At 39.3% G+C, this 12,293-nt stretch overlaps 1 long non-coding RNA gene across 2 annotated transcripts in view; it reads left to right on the top strand.

Annotated features, from left to right (window-relative positions):
• The window catches only part of LOC123379161, a 53,013-nt gene that overhangs the window by 24,577 nt on the left and 16,143 nt on the right, over window positions 1-12,293 (top strand). For both annotated transcript variants that reach the window (XR_006583248.1, XR_006583249.1), the window contains exons 2-3: window positions 1,034-1,118; window positions 2,500-2,692. This is a non-coding gene — a long non-coding RNA (uncharacterized LOC123379161). The remainder of the gene's footprint in view (window positions 1-1,033; window positions 1,119-2,499; window positions 2,693-12,293) is intronic.

Here is a 12,293-nt window from a genome sequence, read left to right as displayed (position 1 = left end):
AACAGCCAATCTAGAGAGGAACATGAAATTGAGGATTCCAAGAGAGTCCCTGAGAGTGGAGATGTCACGGATAAAACTGACAGATTATTTAATGTTTTTGACCATATTAGGAAGGATTTTTTTTAAGAATTAGAGGTACAACAATTTTTTTTAATGACAAAATGAGGCAATCATTAACTGTAAGAAAAAAGTTGTATAAGAAAGGAAGTGTGATCATAATACATTATTTAGTGAATGGTGAGAGGTGTTTATATAAATATAGTAATAAAAACCCTGAATATTTAGTTTTCCAAAAATTATGATTATCTTAAAAAGAATAAGGTGATAAATAGCAGAGGTCAGGGATAATAAGAGAGCTAAATTCTCATCTTGCAAGAATTAAAAAATCAAGGAATACTTGTTTATATATATTGAGTTAAGTAGCTCAACAAAAAGCTCTAAGACCTGATCATGGTTACCTTTGGGTAATGAAACGCAGGGAAGGGTGGAGCAGAAGATTATCATTTTTTATCACAAGTCTTGTAATAGTATTTGACATTCTTAACTTCATTGATGTATTGTTTCCTAAAAATTAATATTTGAAAAAATATACTCAAGCACTGAAAATACTGCCAAGTCAAGAACATGGATAGTCAAGTGACATGTTTTATTCTTCTTTGCGGTTTCCTCACAGCACTAAAATAGTACCTTGAATATATTAGAAGCCAAATAAGTATATACTATTTGATAATGACCACTCATATGCCAATTCTGTGGATTTGACAGTAGATCCTGTGGGATATAATCTCAAACCTAATTTTGTCTTTATAAAAAGAATCTAGAGGTCACAACATGCAGTGCAGTCCTTTGTCTTGATATGGGAAAGAGTTAGATGCAACTAGAGGAAAACAGTTCTGGTTATGTTTATCGTACAATGCCTGGCAAACTGTAAAGTGCTCAATCAATTAACCAATACTTTTTATTACAGTTTAACTTAGAGAATCAATAATATGAGCCAACTACTTCTATTTTTTATGCTTTTTATGCCCTCTAGAACTTTGTATCCTGTTTCCATGATTTTCAAAAGGATTTTCTCCTTCCTTCAACATCAATTGATTTAAGATGTATTTTTTAAGAAGGTATGAAAGATGGCAAATGCATGGGGCTCATATCACCACTCCCCCACCCATGGCAGGTATTGCCATCTAAGGACATGTGTGGGTGGCGGAAATGGCATGGCATATTCAGGGACAAGGAAGTTGATTGCCTTGTCTGGAGTGGAAGTTTATACACTAAGTAGCAGGAGATGAAACCGATCAGCAGTGCAAGAACAGGATGCTGAGATTTGGATAGTTGAAGAATTTGAATAGGATTCATTGAGAGTGGTAAACCTTTTTGAACTGGAAAGCAGCCTAATAAATTATAAACACACAGGAAAGAGGTTCTTAAATTCTATGAAAACAGTCACTCGCTGGGTAGTGGAAATGATGCAGAGATAGAAAGTAGATTATTAAGGCAGAAGAGAATTTGCTGAATTACTAGACTTAAGAACTAAGGAGAAGGCAGTATTGTACATAATAACAAGTAATATAATTAACTTTTTTTGTAAAGCATTTACTGTGGTGCCTGGATGCTGTGCTAAGCCCCGCTGAAGGGGACTTTATTATCACTATCATTCCCCCATTCTCCAGTTGAGGTAACTTAGGCAATATAAAGTAACTTGGCCAGAGACCCACAACTTATGGGTGGTTAGATCCAAGACTTAAACCGGTCATCTATTTCCTGGAATGGAGAATTTGGGAAGGTAGATTGGATATCCAAGTGGAAATGACTAGTAGTTAGATAGAAGTATGGAACAGACTTTATGTGAGAAATTACAGTTTAACACATTTAGAGGGAGTCACTACCATTTTGATGAAAGTATTCATTTTGAAAATGGAGGGGAATAGGGATAAGAACAAAGACTTGAGTCAATGACTACAAGGAGAAAAGGAGACATCAAAGGAGAAAATGAAGAGTTGAAGAGGTGAGGAAAAGATCCCGTGTTATATAATCAGAACCCTGAACACATTTTCAAGGAAAGAAGATAATCAACAGTGCCAAATGCCACAGAGAGATTTAGTGGGTAATAACAGACAGTGACAAAGGGCTGGTAGAAAAGCTCAGAAAAGCATCATTTCAGTTGTTCACTGGGAATGGAAACCAGATTGCCAAGGATTCATACGAGAAGAGATGATGAAGAAATTAACACAATCAATAATATATACTACCTATTCAGGAATTAGTCAATGAAAGGTGGTTGTCTGGATGCAGTAGTTCAGAAGGCAATGATGTAAAGTTTTATATTCCAAGGTAGGGAAAAACTTAGGCCTAGTTAAAGGCAGAGAAAACAGAGTTGTTGTGGGTTTTTTTTTTCATGAAGCCAATCTTAACTGTAAAGAATACACCTGAAAATATTGAGAAATTCATTAAACTTATCTCTGCAAATGTAGTAGTCAGCCAACATATCATTCCTTCCAGATAACCCTGGGCCTAAAGCCAGATAGAGTGCATTCTTAAGAAACTCACTAAGAAGTGATGTGCCTCCAACGCCCTGCGACTCATCTGGGAGAGAAATGCCTGCCAAGAGAGGCCTTTTGAACATTCAGAGGAGTAGCTGATTCTGCCAGCATAGGATCAAAGCCAAGAAGCTCACTCCCGAGACTAGAGCAAGGTCAGCAAGGAAACCAGTGTTCAGGGTGGGGTGGGGGATGTTTCAAATGGAGCACTCAAATGGAGCACTCAGGAGGCAGACATTTCGCAGACGTTTGAGTGGGTGTTCATGTCATCACTTGGCAAAGCTCAAGGCAGAGTCAAGACCCAAGTGGCAGTCTGTCTCCACTGAATAGGTCAGCAACTGCCTTGCATGACAAATAGCCCTGCTATCAATGCCCCTTATACCCATTAAGCCAGTTGAAATAAAAGGGCAAAAGCTTGTAATCAGCCTGAGGTGCCAGTAGACACACAAGCTAGTGCTTTCCAGATACCTAAACCTCTTACACACCTGGACAGTAAAAGGGAAACAAATACACATCTCTCTTTGAAAGAATTTAGAAAAATCAAAGTCTCACACTCTGGAGTTCCTAGTCTGGCACTAGCAGAAGTTAGACTAGAATCCAGGTTTCTTGCTTCATTTGTTAGAAAGTTACAGGAGCCGTGTTCTCTCTGAGTGACCCCCAATGCAACCAATTTGGTTATTTGACATGTATTGTATTTTCAATTTGAATTAAAAGCTATTAATCCAGGGTTAAATCCTTAGGCAATAGGCTTTTCCTTTCTAGGAAGGGTGGGTAAAAATCCTCACCCTTTTTAATGCCCAGAGCTAACAATTAACTTTCCATCTTTATGTCTACATCAAATGTGCCAAAAAGAAAAATCAAAAACATCCTCCCTGAAACAAAATTCAAAAGCTGAAAAACATCGTAAGAATTAATCCCTATGCCTTATTCTTTGGCTGGCAGGTTAAAAACTGAATTTGCATAAATCTATAGCAGTCAGCCCTCTCTTGTTTGTGTGGATAAAAGAGGTCTTCACGTGCTGAAGGGGAGGTCTGACTATGCTGTTACAAAGTCATGAAAAATAGTATGAAGATGAGTACAATGGAGTGCTTTAACTAGGAGCCTGGGAGTAATTTTAAGACAAACTACCTAAGGGTTGATAAGAGGGTAAAGAAAAGGCTGACTACCACCCATTGATATATAGGCACAGTCTAACCCTTAGAGGAAAGGGAAGGGAAAACGAAGTTCAGGTGGGAAGTTTATCTGGGATAAACTTGCTGGCCCAAGTCTACGACTCCTCTAATTTCCAGTAAGTTGTTCTGCCTGCTCACTCCACCCAACATAATATATCCTAGTCTGGTAGTCAGCCGTATAGCTAACATTGGCATCTATCCTGATTGGCTGGTGCCATGTCATACCTCATTAAGTATTTTAAGACTGGCCCTGGTTATATCCAAAATTAGACTCATCATCTCCTCTTAAAAGCTAAACTCATTACCTCCCTTCCTAAAATTTTTCTTTCTTGTGTGCTTTCTTTCCTTCATGCCACTTCCACATTCCTAATCACCCTGTTAGCTTCAGTTAGCTTTTGACTCCTGCCCCACATTTGTTTGCCTCTCCTCCAAATCCAAGCAATTTTCAAATGCAATGGATGTGTCATACCTTGAGATTCTGCAGGGTACCACCAGTTATATACTGGAGAGGCAGGAAGGACAGACGAGACATCACTTATGACCACTGGTGGGTGGCTGGGGAGAGGAGCACATGCCAGGGGAGGTGTAAGATCAAGTGTGTAGAGTTCTCCAACTACAAACCAGGTAGTCTGCAAAGATATGTGTGGCGAAGGGGGCATGCGACTCATCAGGTATCTAAAACAGGTGACAATTGGAAGCCGGCACATGGTTGGTCACATGATTCATAGTTGGTCTACAACAAATGGCAGGACTGACATTGGAAGCCCTCTTATCAGGCAGGCCTCAATGGCAGGTGAAGGGGGCAATAAGACAACACAGATGAACACCCCTTAAATATGGACTGTGTTGCTGAGCAATTAGCCCAAGAGGAACTCAGAAACAGGGACTAAGGCAGGAATTTAGTTGTAAGAACTGTGTTATGAAGCAAGGAGGATAGAACTCAAGAATAAAGTAGAATAAGAACCAGGGATCTTTGATTATCAGAATTTAACCATTCAGTTAATGTTTACCAACTACCATCAGAGCGGACATTGGAAAAGAGTTTAAATGTAAGTGCAATTCAGTACGACAAGTGCCAAATCCAGATTCAGACAAGTTCAGAAGAGTCCAAAGGAGCGGATGGTCAGCTGTACCACCTGGAAGTGTTATACAAAGCTACATAGAGGAAATGGTGCTCAAGCAGGTTCTTAAAGTACAGTTAAGCCCTGGCAATGTGGAGAGGGGACTTCAGACAGAGAACATAGCAAAAGTGCTGAGGATCAGTGCCTAGAGAACTATAAGGCATTCACATGCATTGCATTGGGAGCAAGGGTGGCTATGAGTGTAGCTATCAGACCATGTAGATAGGTTTGGAGAAGCATCTCTGGCATCTGATGGGAAATTTCCTGGATATTCAAGCAGAGCTGGCCTCGAGTACCAAATTTAAATGAGGTAGAGTGGAATGCAAGGCCTAAGATATATTGAGCTTCTGCACCTATCTCCTCTCCTTTCTCTTGAACACTACCCTAATTCAACCCACCAAAACCTCTTAAGTTTATCTAAACCAGTGTAGTGTTCTCTAACCAGTTTTCCCAATTAGACTCCTCCATTCCTTTCAATCAACTCTACACATCGTTCCCTGCTCAACTTTGAACATCCTATTCCCCTTAAAAAAAAAAATTCTTTAGCGTCTCCCTATTGCTGAAAGGATCAAGATTCCTATTTGTATTCTATGTTTGAAGGACTACTGTAGGACTCAATTAAACATTTATTTATTTCATGCTATAAAAATAATACAAAAATTTCTACAACACAAAGGTGTCATTGACAATGGAGATGATGGATGAGAGGTAGAGAGAAGTACAATTAGGTAGAACAGAAACCACAGGCTTCCCAGCCCTCATTTTCTCTGCCCTCCCATCCCTTTGAATTTTTTTCTCCCTCACTGTTTGGAAGAAGGAACACAGAGCCAAGCAGCCACAGCTGATGCTGCAATGACATCTTTGTAGCTTTTGTCATGTGATGTCCTCTGTGGCACTACCTTGGTTTTTTGTTTTTGTTTGATGACTTAGATCTTATACTTTCTAAATTTAATGAGTACCTATCAGTGTGATTTTCTTGTGCTCAATTTATTTTATTTTCTTTTCTATGCCTGCAGAATAAGATTTATTTTGCTTTATAAACTTCACTGGCACATAAAAATAGATTTAGAAAAGTATTGGGATAAAATGAAGTAAATAAAAGTGGTTGACCACTATTTTCATGTCAACAATTTAAAATCTTGAGGCTGTAAGTCCAAAATGGTAAGGAATTACTAATTCCAAAATCTTCGCTTTCATTTGAATGTTGAATATCCTACACACAAACAGTAACTGCAATAATGCATGATAATAGAAAGTCAAAAGCTATCTTTATAAAAGGGATTAATCTAAATCAAGAAGCAATTTTTTCTATAACAAAAAATCAAAAGGAAAGTGGACAGGCAAGATCAACCTACCCTCTAATGTATGTTTTACAAATGGCTCTTGTGAGTTTCCAAAAATAGCACTGCCTCACTTCACAGTTACCACCTTTTTCATAAACACAAATCCCCTTCCATCACAGCGTAGTCTGAGGATATGAGCTCAATTTTAGATAATTCTTGTAGCAATGAAAATAGTTCACATAAACGACAAGACCTTTATATGTGACATCACTTGCAAAGGATATAAATGGCCTCTGTCTGTTAATAGTTTGCTTTTAAATTCTATTCCACTCACATGACTGAAGAGACTATCATTTGTATAGGTTATATTCAGAGAAATAAACTTCCTCAACCATCTATCTATCCATGAAGCTAAAAGCTCTGAAAAACCACCACTGGCCCCAAACCTGAGATTTTATTACAAATGACACCAGGAATTTGGCAGAGGAAGGAAGCAAGGTCAGGTTGTTTGATCAGGGATGGCAGAGTCAATTTTTATGGCTCCCACTAGATAGACCTGTTTCCAAGTGCAGCTGACCACAACACTGTTCTCTGCCACCTCAGGAAGAGCTCAAACAGCACAGCTTACCCTGCCTTAAAAGTGCTCAGTCACAACACCATGAGCTCTTTTCTAGAATACTGGAACACCAGTTAGGGTGCTTTGGGCTGTAAGGAACAGGAAGGCCCACTAATAGTGGCTGGAACAAAAGAGAATTTATCATTTCACAACTGAAGCAAGAACTCCACGATGTCATTGAGGACCCAGGTTCTTTTATCTTTCTGTTCTCCCTACTTAGAGCTTTACTCCAAAATATAGAAGAAAGACAGACTTTCCATGCATCTCTTTTTTATCTCAGAGAAAGTCCTTTAGCAGAAGCCTCCTGTTGAATGACTTAACGACTGATTTGGGTACATGCTTAAGCCCTAGCTATAAAGGTAAAAAGCAACATTGGTCATCTCCTTGTCTTCAGTTCTGGCCTGTCAAAGTTTGGCAGCAAGACAGAAATGGATGCCGGACAGGCGGCAGGAGCAGGTATAGAACGCAACTGGGAGGACAGCCACAGTGTCACGAGCAGAAAGTTAACTGCTTTTAACCATAAACATTTAAAGTATGCTCCTTGTACTTACAAATAGCATCCCTTACCAACATGCCTTGCTATGTTTGCACATCAGGTAATAAATAAGAGGGGCATTACCACATTCCAGATGATGATGATGATGATGATGATCGTAAATGAATAACATACTTGTATTTGCAAAGTATATTTTTGAGCAATGGTCAATAAAACTGGGTATTTCTGAATGGTTGTTTTTTTCCCCTTAGATATCAATTAATTTCTTCAGATATGTAAACTCCAGGAATCAATATCCTAATCTTTAAAAATGGGTATAGCATGAATAACACTTGGAGAAGGCATATATATATATATATATATATATATATATATATATTCAAAATGGATTATTTTCTGAGAATTATTTATAAGCTTGGATAAAGAAGGATTGATTATGTCAATTATTGGATCTCTCCCCAGGGGCAGAGTTTGCCTGAGAGCTGCTGTAGGAGGGCCCCTGTTGGTCTTTGGGAGAAAGGGTATGATAATCACCACACCATTTCACTGGACTCTGTCAATATTTGTTAGATTTTCCAGAGAAACAGGACTGCCTATTAACAGTTCGACTGCACAAAAAGTTAATTAACATTTTCAACAGGAATACTGTGCTGGCACCCATAATTCACTTTTAATATGAAAGATAGGTTCATAAGAGAAGAACACTCATTGGCCTACTATAGGAATGTTGAAACTATGGTAAATTATTTTATTTACTCAATAACTAGACCCATACAAGTACATGTGACTTGACGGAACCAAAAAACTTCCTCTTTATGCCCTAGGCTTATCCCTTATCCCTTCTTACTTACAATTATTAGTACCTACAGTTTTTCTATTACCACAGTAGCCAAAAACAAATCTTTGAGTGAATGAGACTGGGTTGGGGGAGGACGGAGGGGAGAGAGGGAAAGCGGTAGAAAGATGGGGCCTTCTTCAGGTATGGAGCTGGGACCAAGAGCATGAGCACAAGCCTGGGAGCTTGGTAGACATGCAGAAGCTTGGGCTACACCCCAGACCCACTGAGTCAAGACTTGCATTGTAACAAGACCCTCGGACAATTCCTGCACAGGTTTCAATGTCTAAAGCACTGCTCTGGGTCCTGAGGCAGTATCTCCAAAGAACAAGACCTGATATTGTGCATGTGCTTGGAGCCTGGCTTCTGGGGACTGTAAAGGTTGGGAGTAAGGGAAAGGTCAGGTGAATGGGACAGGCCAGCCCAAGTGAGGAAAGAAGGTACCAAGAGGGTGACAGTGCCAATCATGGTGATTGCTAGCTTTGATTACACACTGACAACAGCAGGCACTATGGTAAGGCTTTTCATACATTGTTTCTGATCCTCATAACCTCGCAATGTGTATAGCATGAGGAAATGGAAGCGCAGGGAGGTTAGGTAACTTGCCTAGGCGTCTATAGCCAACAATTGACAAAATCTGGATTGCCTCCTGGGCTTTGGAATTAAAGAAACCCAAGGAAACCCAAGTTCAAATCCTCTTGTCTCATACTACATGCATAACTTTGTCAAGTAAGTTTCCTCTCTGTGCTTCTTTTCCTCCTCTGGAAAATTGGGGTAAGAAGATTTATTTAGCATCTAGTATATTGTGAGGTTATGTGTATATATATATATATATATATATATATATGAGCTTATCTTTGCATAATATGAAATATGTGTGCACTAAATAGCAGTAATGTATACTATTATTACTATTTCCACTAAGAAGGAGGTCTCCAAAACCAAAGCAACGTCTTCACAATTGTGTCCACATTAGCCCTATTTCATTCAGCACAGCGGAATAGTGCACAGTGGAAAGTGCAAAAAATGCGTAGGATAGGGTCCTGGCCTTCGTTCAGCTTTAACTTCTGTGATGGATCTTCATTCACTAAGAAAGCCAGTCAATCCTTCTTGAAACAAAAATGTATGAAGTGTCGGGCGCCTGAGTGGCTTAGCCATTAAGCATGTGACTTCAGGGCTCATGTGAGGTCATGGTCTCACAGTTTGTGAGCTCAAGCCCCACATGGGGTAAGTACAAGCCCCACTTCGGGCGAGCACGAGCCCAGCTTCAAGTGAGCTCAAGTCTCTCATCCGGTAAAACACAAGCCCCCGGTGAGCCCTGCTTCTCTCTCTCTCTCTTTCTCTCTCTCTCTCCCCCTTGTGGGATTCTCCCTTTCTCTCTCTGCCCCTTGCTCACTTGTGCACGCTCACTCTTTCAAAAAAAAAAAAAAAAGTATTGTCTACCACGTGCAAATAACAAAAACAAAATGCAAAGCCCGCTGAGGGTCCCTCGCCCCAAGCAGGTGTTGCCAGCAATGTGATAAATGCCTGAGAGGCGTGTTCTGTGCATGTGGCATGGCTTGGCAACTGAGAAGAGAATGTGCCAGGTGCTCTAGTGGAGTCACAGAAGACTTCAGAAAGTTGCTGCCCACTCTCTCATGCCATCTACAACGATCTATTTATCGTGTTAAAGGATGATTTTTAAAAGTCTAGACAGCACTCATTCAACTACATAATAAATATTTCAAAGATTGCATTTAACTCATTAACTGATGAAGGAAACAGTGAGATACTAAACCTGGTTCAGAAGAGATTTACAGGGGCAAGTACTGATAGGTAATTTAATAAAGGAATGTTAGAATAAGATTGCTTAGCTATATAAAAAACTGGTTAATGTCCTACTGGATAACAAACTGTAACCTTAGGAATTATCTTTTTTCACTGGATGGAAATGATCGCACTTCCATGAATGCAATAGAAGAGAGGATTTCCTGCTTTCCCAGCCTTATCACTTTCTGAAGAGCTGAAAGGAAAGAGTTGGTTTTAATTATTCCATATTCTTTGGACTTTAACAGTATTTTTTTTACATCAAATAAAACGTGAGGTTAGAGAAATTCAGAATTATCTGGAGTCATATTTCTGAGTATATAGCGCTAAGTCTTAGGATGTTCATGTCATTCACTGGAGGAAATGAACTCTCTCAGAAGCAGCAAGGTGTGGTAGGGGGAGGTGGCCTGGGAGTAGTAACATACCTGGATCTGTTCAAGCCATTAAATGTCTGGTGACCTCCAAAGGTCATTTCCCCTCTCTGAGCCTCAACTTCTTCATCTGAAAATGAGGAAGTGGACTAGATGACCTCTAAGGGAATAGGTGTCAAACCTCAGTGGGCATCAGTGTCACTGGGGGGAAGCTTGGTAAAAAATAAGGTAAAAATGTATATTCCCAGACCCCACACCCAGAGATTCTGGATCAAAGTCCCAAAATGTTCTCAGATGGGTGCCAGTACCCTGCTTTTGTCAGTATGGTTTTGTTTCCAGTATCCCCAATGATGCCCGTGCAAGCACAGACCATGCTTCGAGATGCTCTGCTTGGAGGTCTCTTCCAACCACTCGGTATCCTGGGTGCACTGTGCTCAGGGCCTGGAAGACTGGGCTCAGCTGCCTGCTGGTGCTCTTATCACGAAATGTTCATGAATATCCATGGAGGTTTCCTTTGTTACCTATTTCCTTTCAGAAGACTCTGCAGATTAGTAAACTGGCATGGGTATAGCATTTAATAGTTCTTGAAAATAATGCACTGTTACTGCGGTGGACCTTTCCGGAAGGTTTTTGGTTGTATATTGTTAAGCTCCAACTTACTATTTTACCTACTTAAGACTTCTGAGTGGTAAATTGGTATATGCATTATTACAATGTACTATTTTCTCAGAGAATATTATGGAAGGGATTTTATTTTACATCTAATGCAGCTGAACATTTATAATTTTCTGAGAGCTAAAATCATAAACTATCTTGAGTGGGTTTGCCTTTCATCTTTGGTTACATTTTTAAATTGGTTCTTCTAATATAGCCATTCAAGTCATTTAAGTGTGTTTTAACAACATATAAACATCAGTATTATACCCAGATAAGCTTGTATTTGTGCCCTACAATGAAACAAGTTTATTCATGCCATTCTTTGCTTCTGTAAGAAACTAACAATGACTTTCAGGAGACTTAACACAAGTAGAAACAAGATTTAAATTGACCAAGAAATCAAGGAGACTCAGGTTTGGTACACCAAGAACTTTTTTTTACGATCAAAGAAAAGAATAGAAAATAAATATCCCTTCTGTTGGCAGGCACACATACACACAAAATCAGTACTCTACTTAAGAGCGGAAAAAAATAAGCTAATGGTGAAAACTTGACTGATGTTTAAAAGTTACAAAAACTTATTATTTTTCAAAGCGGAATTTGGGCTTTCTTTTATAGTCTGATTAGCACTTTATGTTATGGCTGAAACACAAGAGTACTTGGAAAGCCAAAATAATAGAACACATAAACTTCCTCTTTATCTCCTAGGGAGGACCCAATCTTCCTAGTGTAAGGTAGCTAGAAAACGAACAGACATTCTATGCTAAACTCTGAGTTAGGATTACCTGACCATTTTCCATCCACCCTAGTTGATGTTTCATCTAACCCATGATTGCTTTGAGGAAATTTTCCCATCGCCCACAACTCAAGGGCATCTCTATCTGACTGACACAAAACTCCAATAGTGAACAGATCCATTGCTTCAAACAGCCCTCGCCTCACCCAGAAAGCCTCTGTCTCAAACCTTTTCTTCCCGGTAACACCAATCTTTCATTTATCTATAATTGTCTTTCACACCTGCCTTACACTGACCTTATCCTCTTACACCTCTGTGTGCATAGGATCTATGGGTAAAAGAAGGAAAGCTTTTGTTATATCTTCCTTGTTCTCCGCATTGGAAAAGAGTCTCTTGAGTCAACTGAGAGAAATGCTCTTTGGTACAAAAACATTCCACAATTTATCTAAGAGCTTCATTATATCTTTTCAAGTAAATTTTGTGTCCAAGTACAACAAATACAAAAAAGAGCCCAAATCTTAAGAGTGCAGAGAGAACACACCCCGTAATTAGCACCAGATCAAGAAAAAGAACATAACCACAACTCTAGAATCATCCCTGATGTCTACTTTAGTCACTAACTGAAAGAAAACGACTCTCAGAACTTCTAACACCATCTATTAG

This window comes from Felis catus, chromosome C1 (genome assembly GCF_018350175.1).
Source record: "Felis catus isolate Fca126 chromosome C1, F.catus_Fca126_mat1.0, whole genome shotgun sequence".
Lineage (NCBI taxonomy): Eukaryota > Metazoa > Chordata > Mammalia > Carnivora > Felidae > Felis > Felis catus.
The sequence above is the reverse complement of the archived record's forward strand: the minus strand, read 5'-3'. Positions and strand labels throughout refer to the sequence as shown.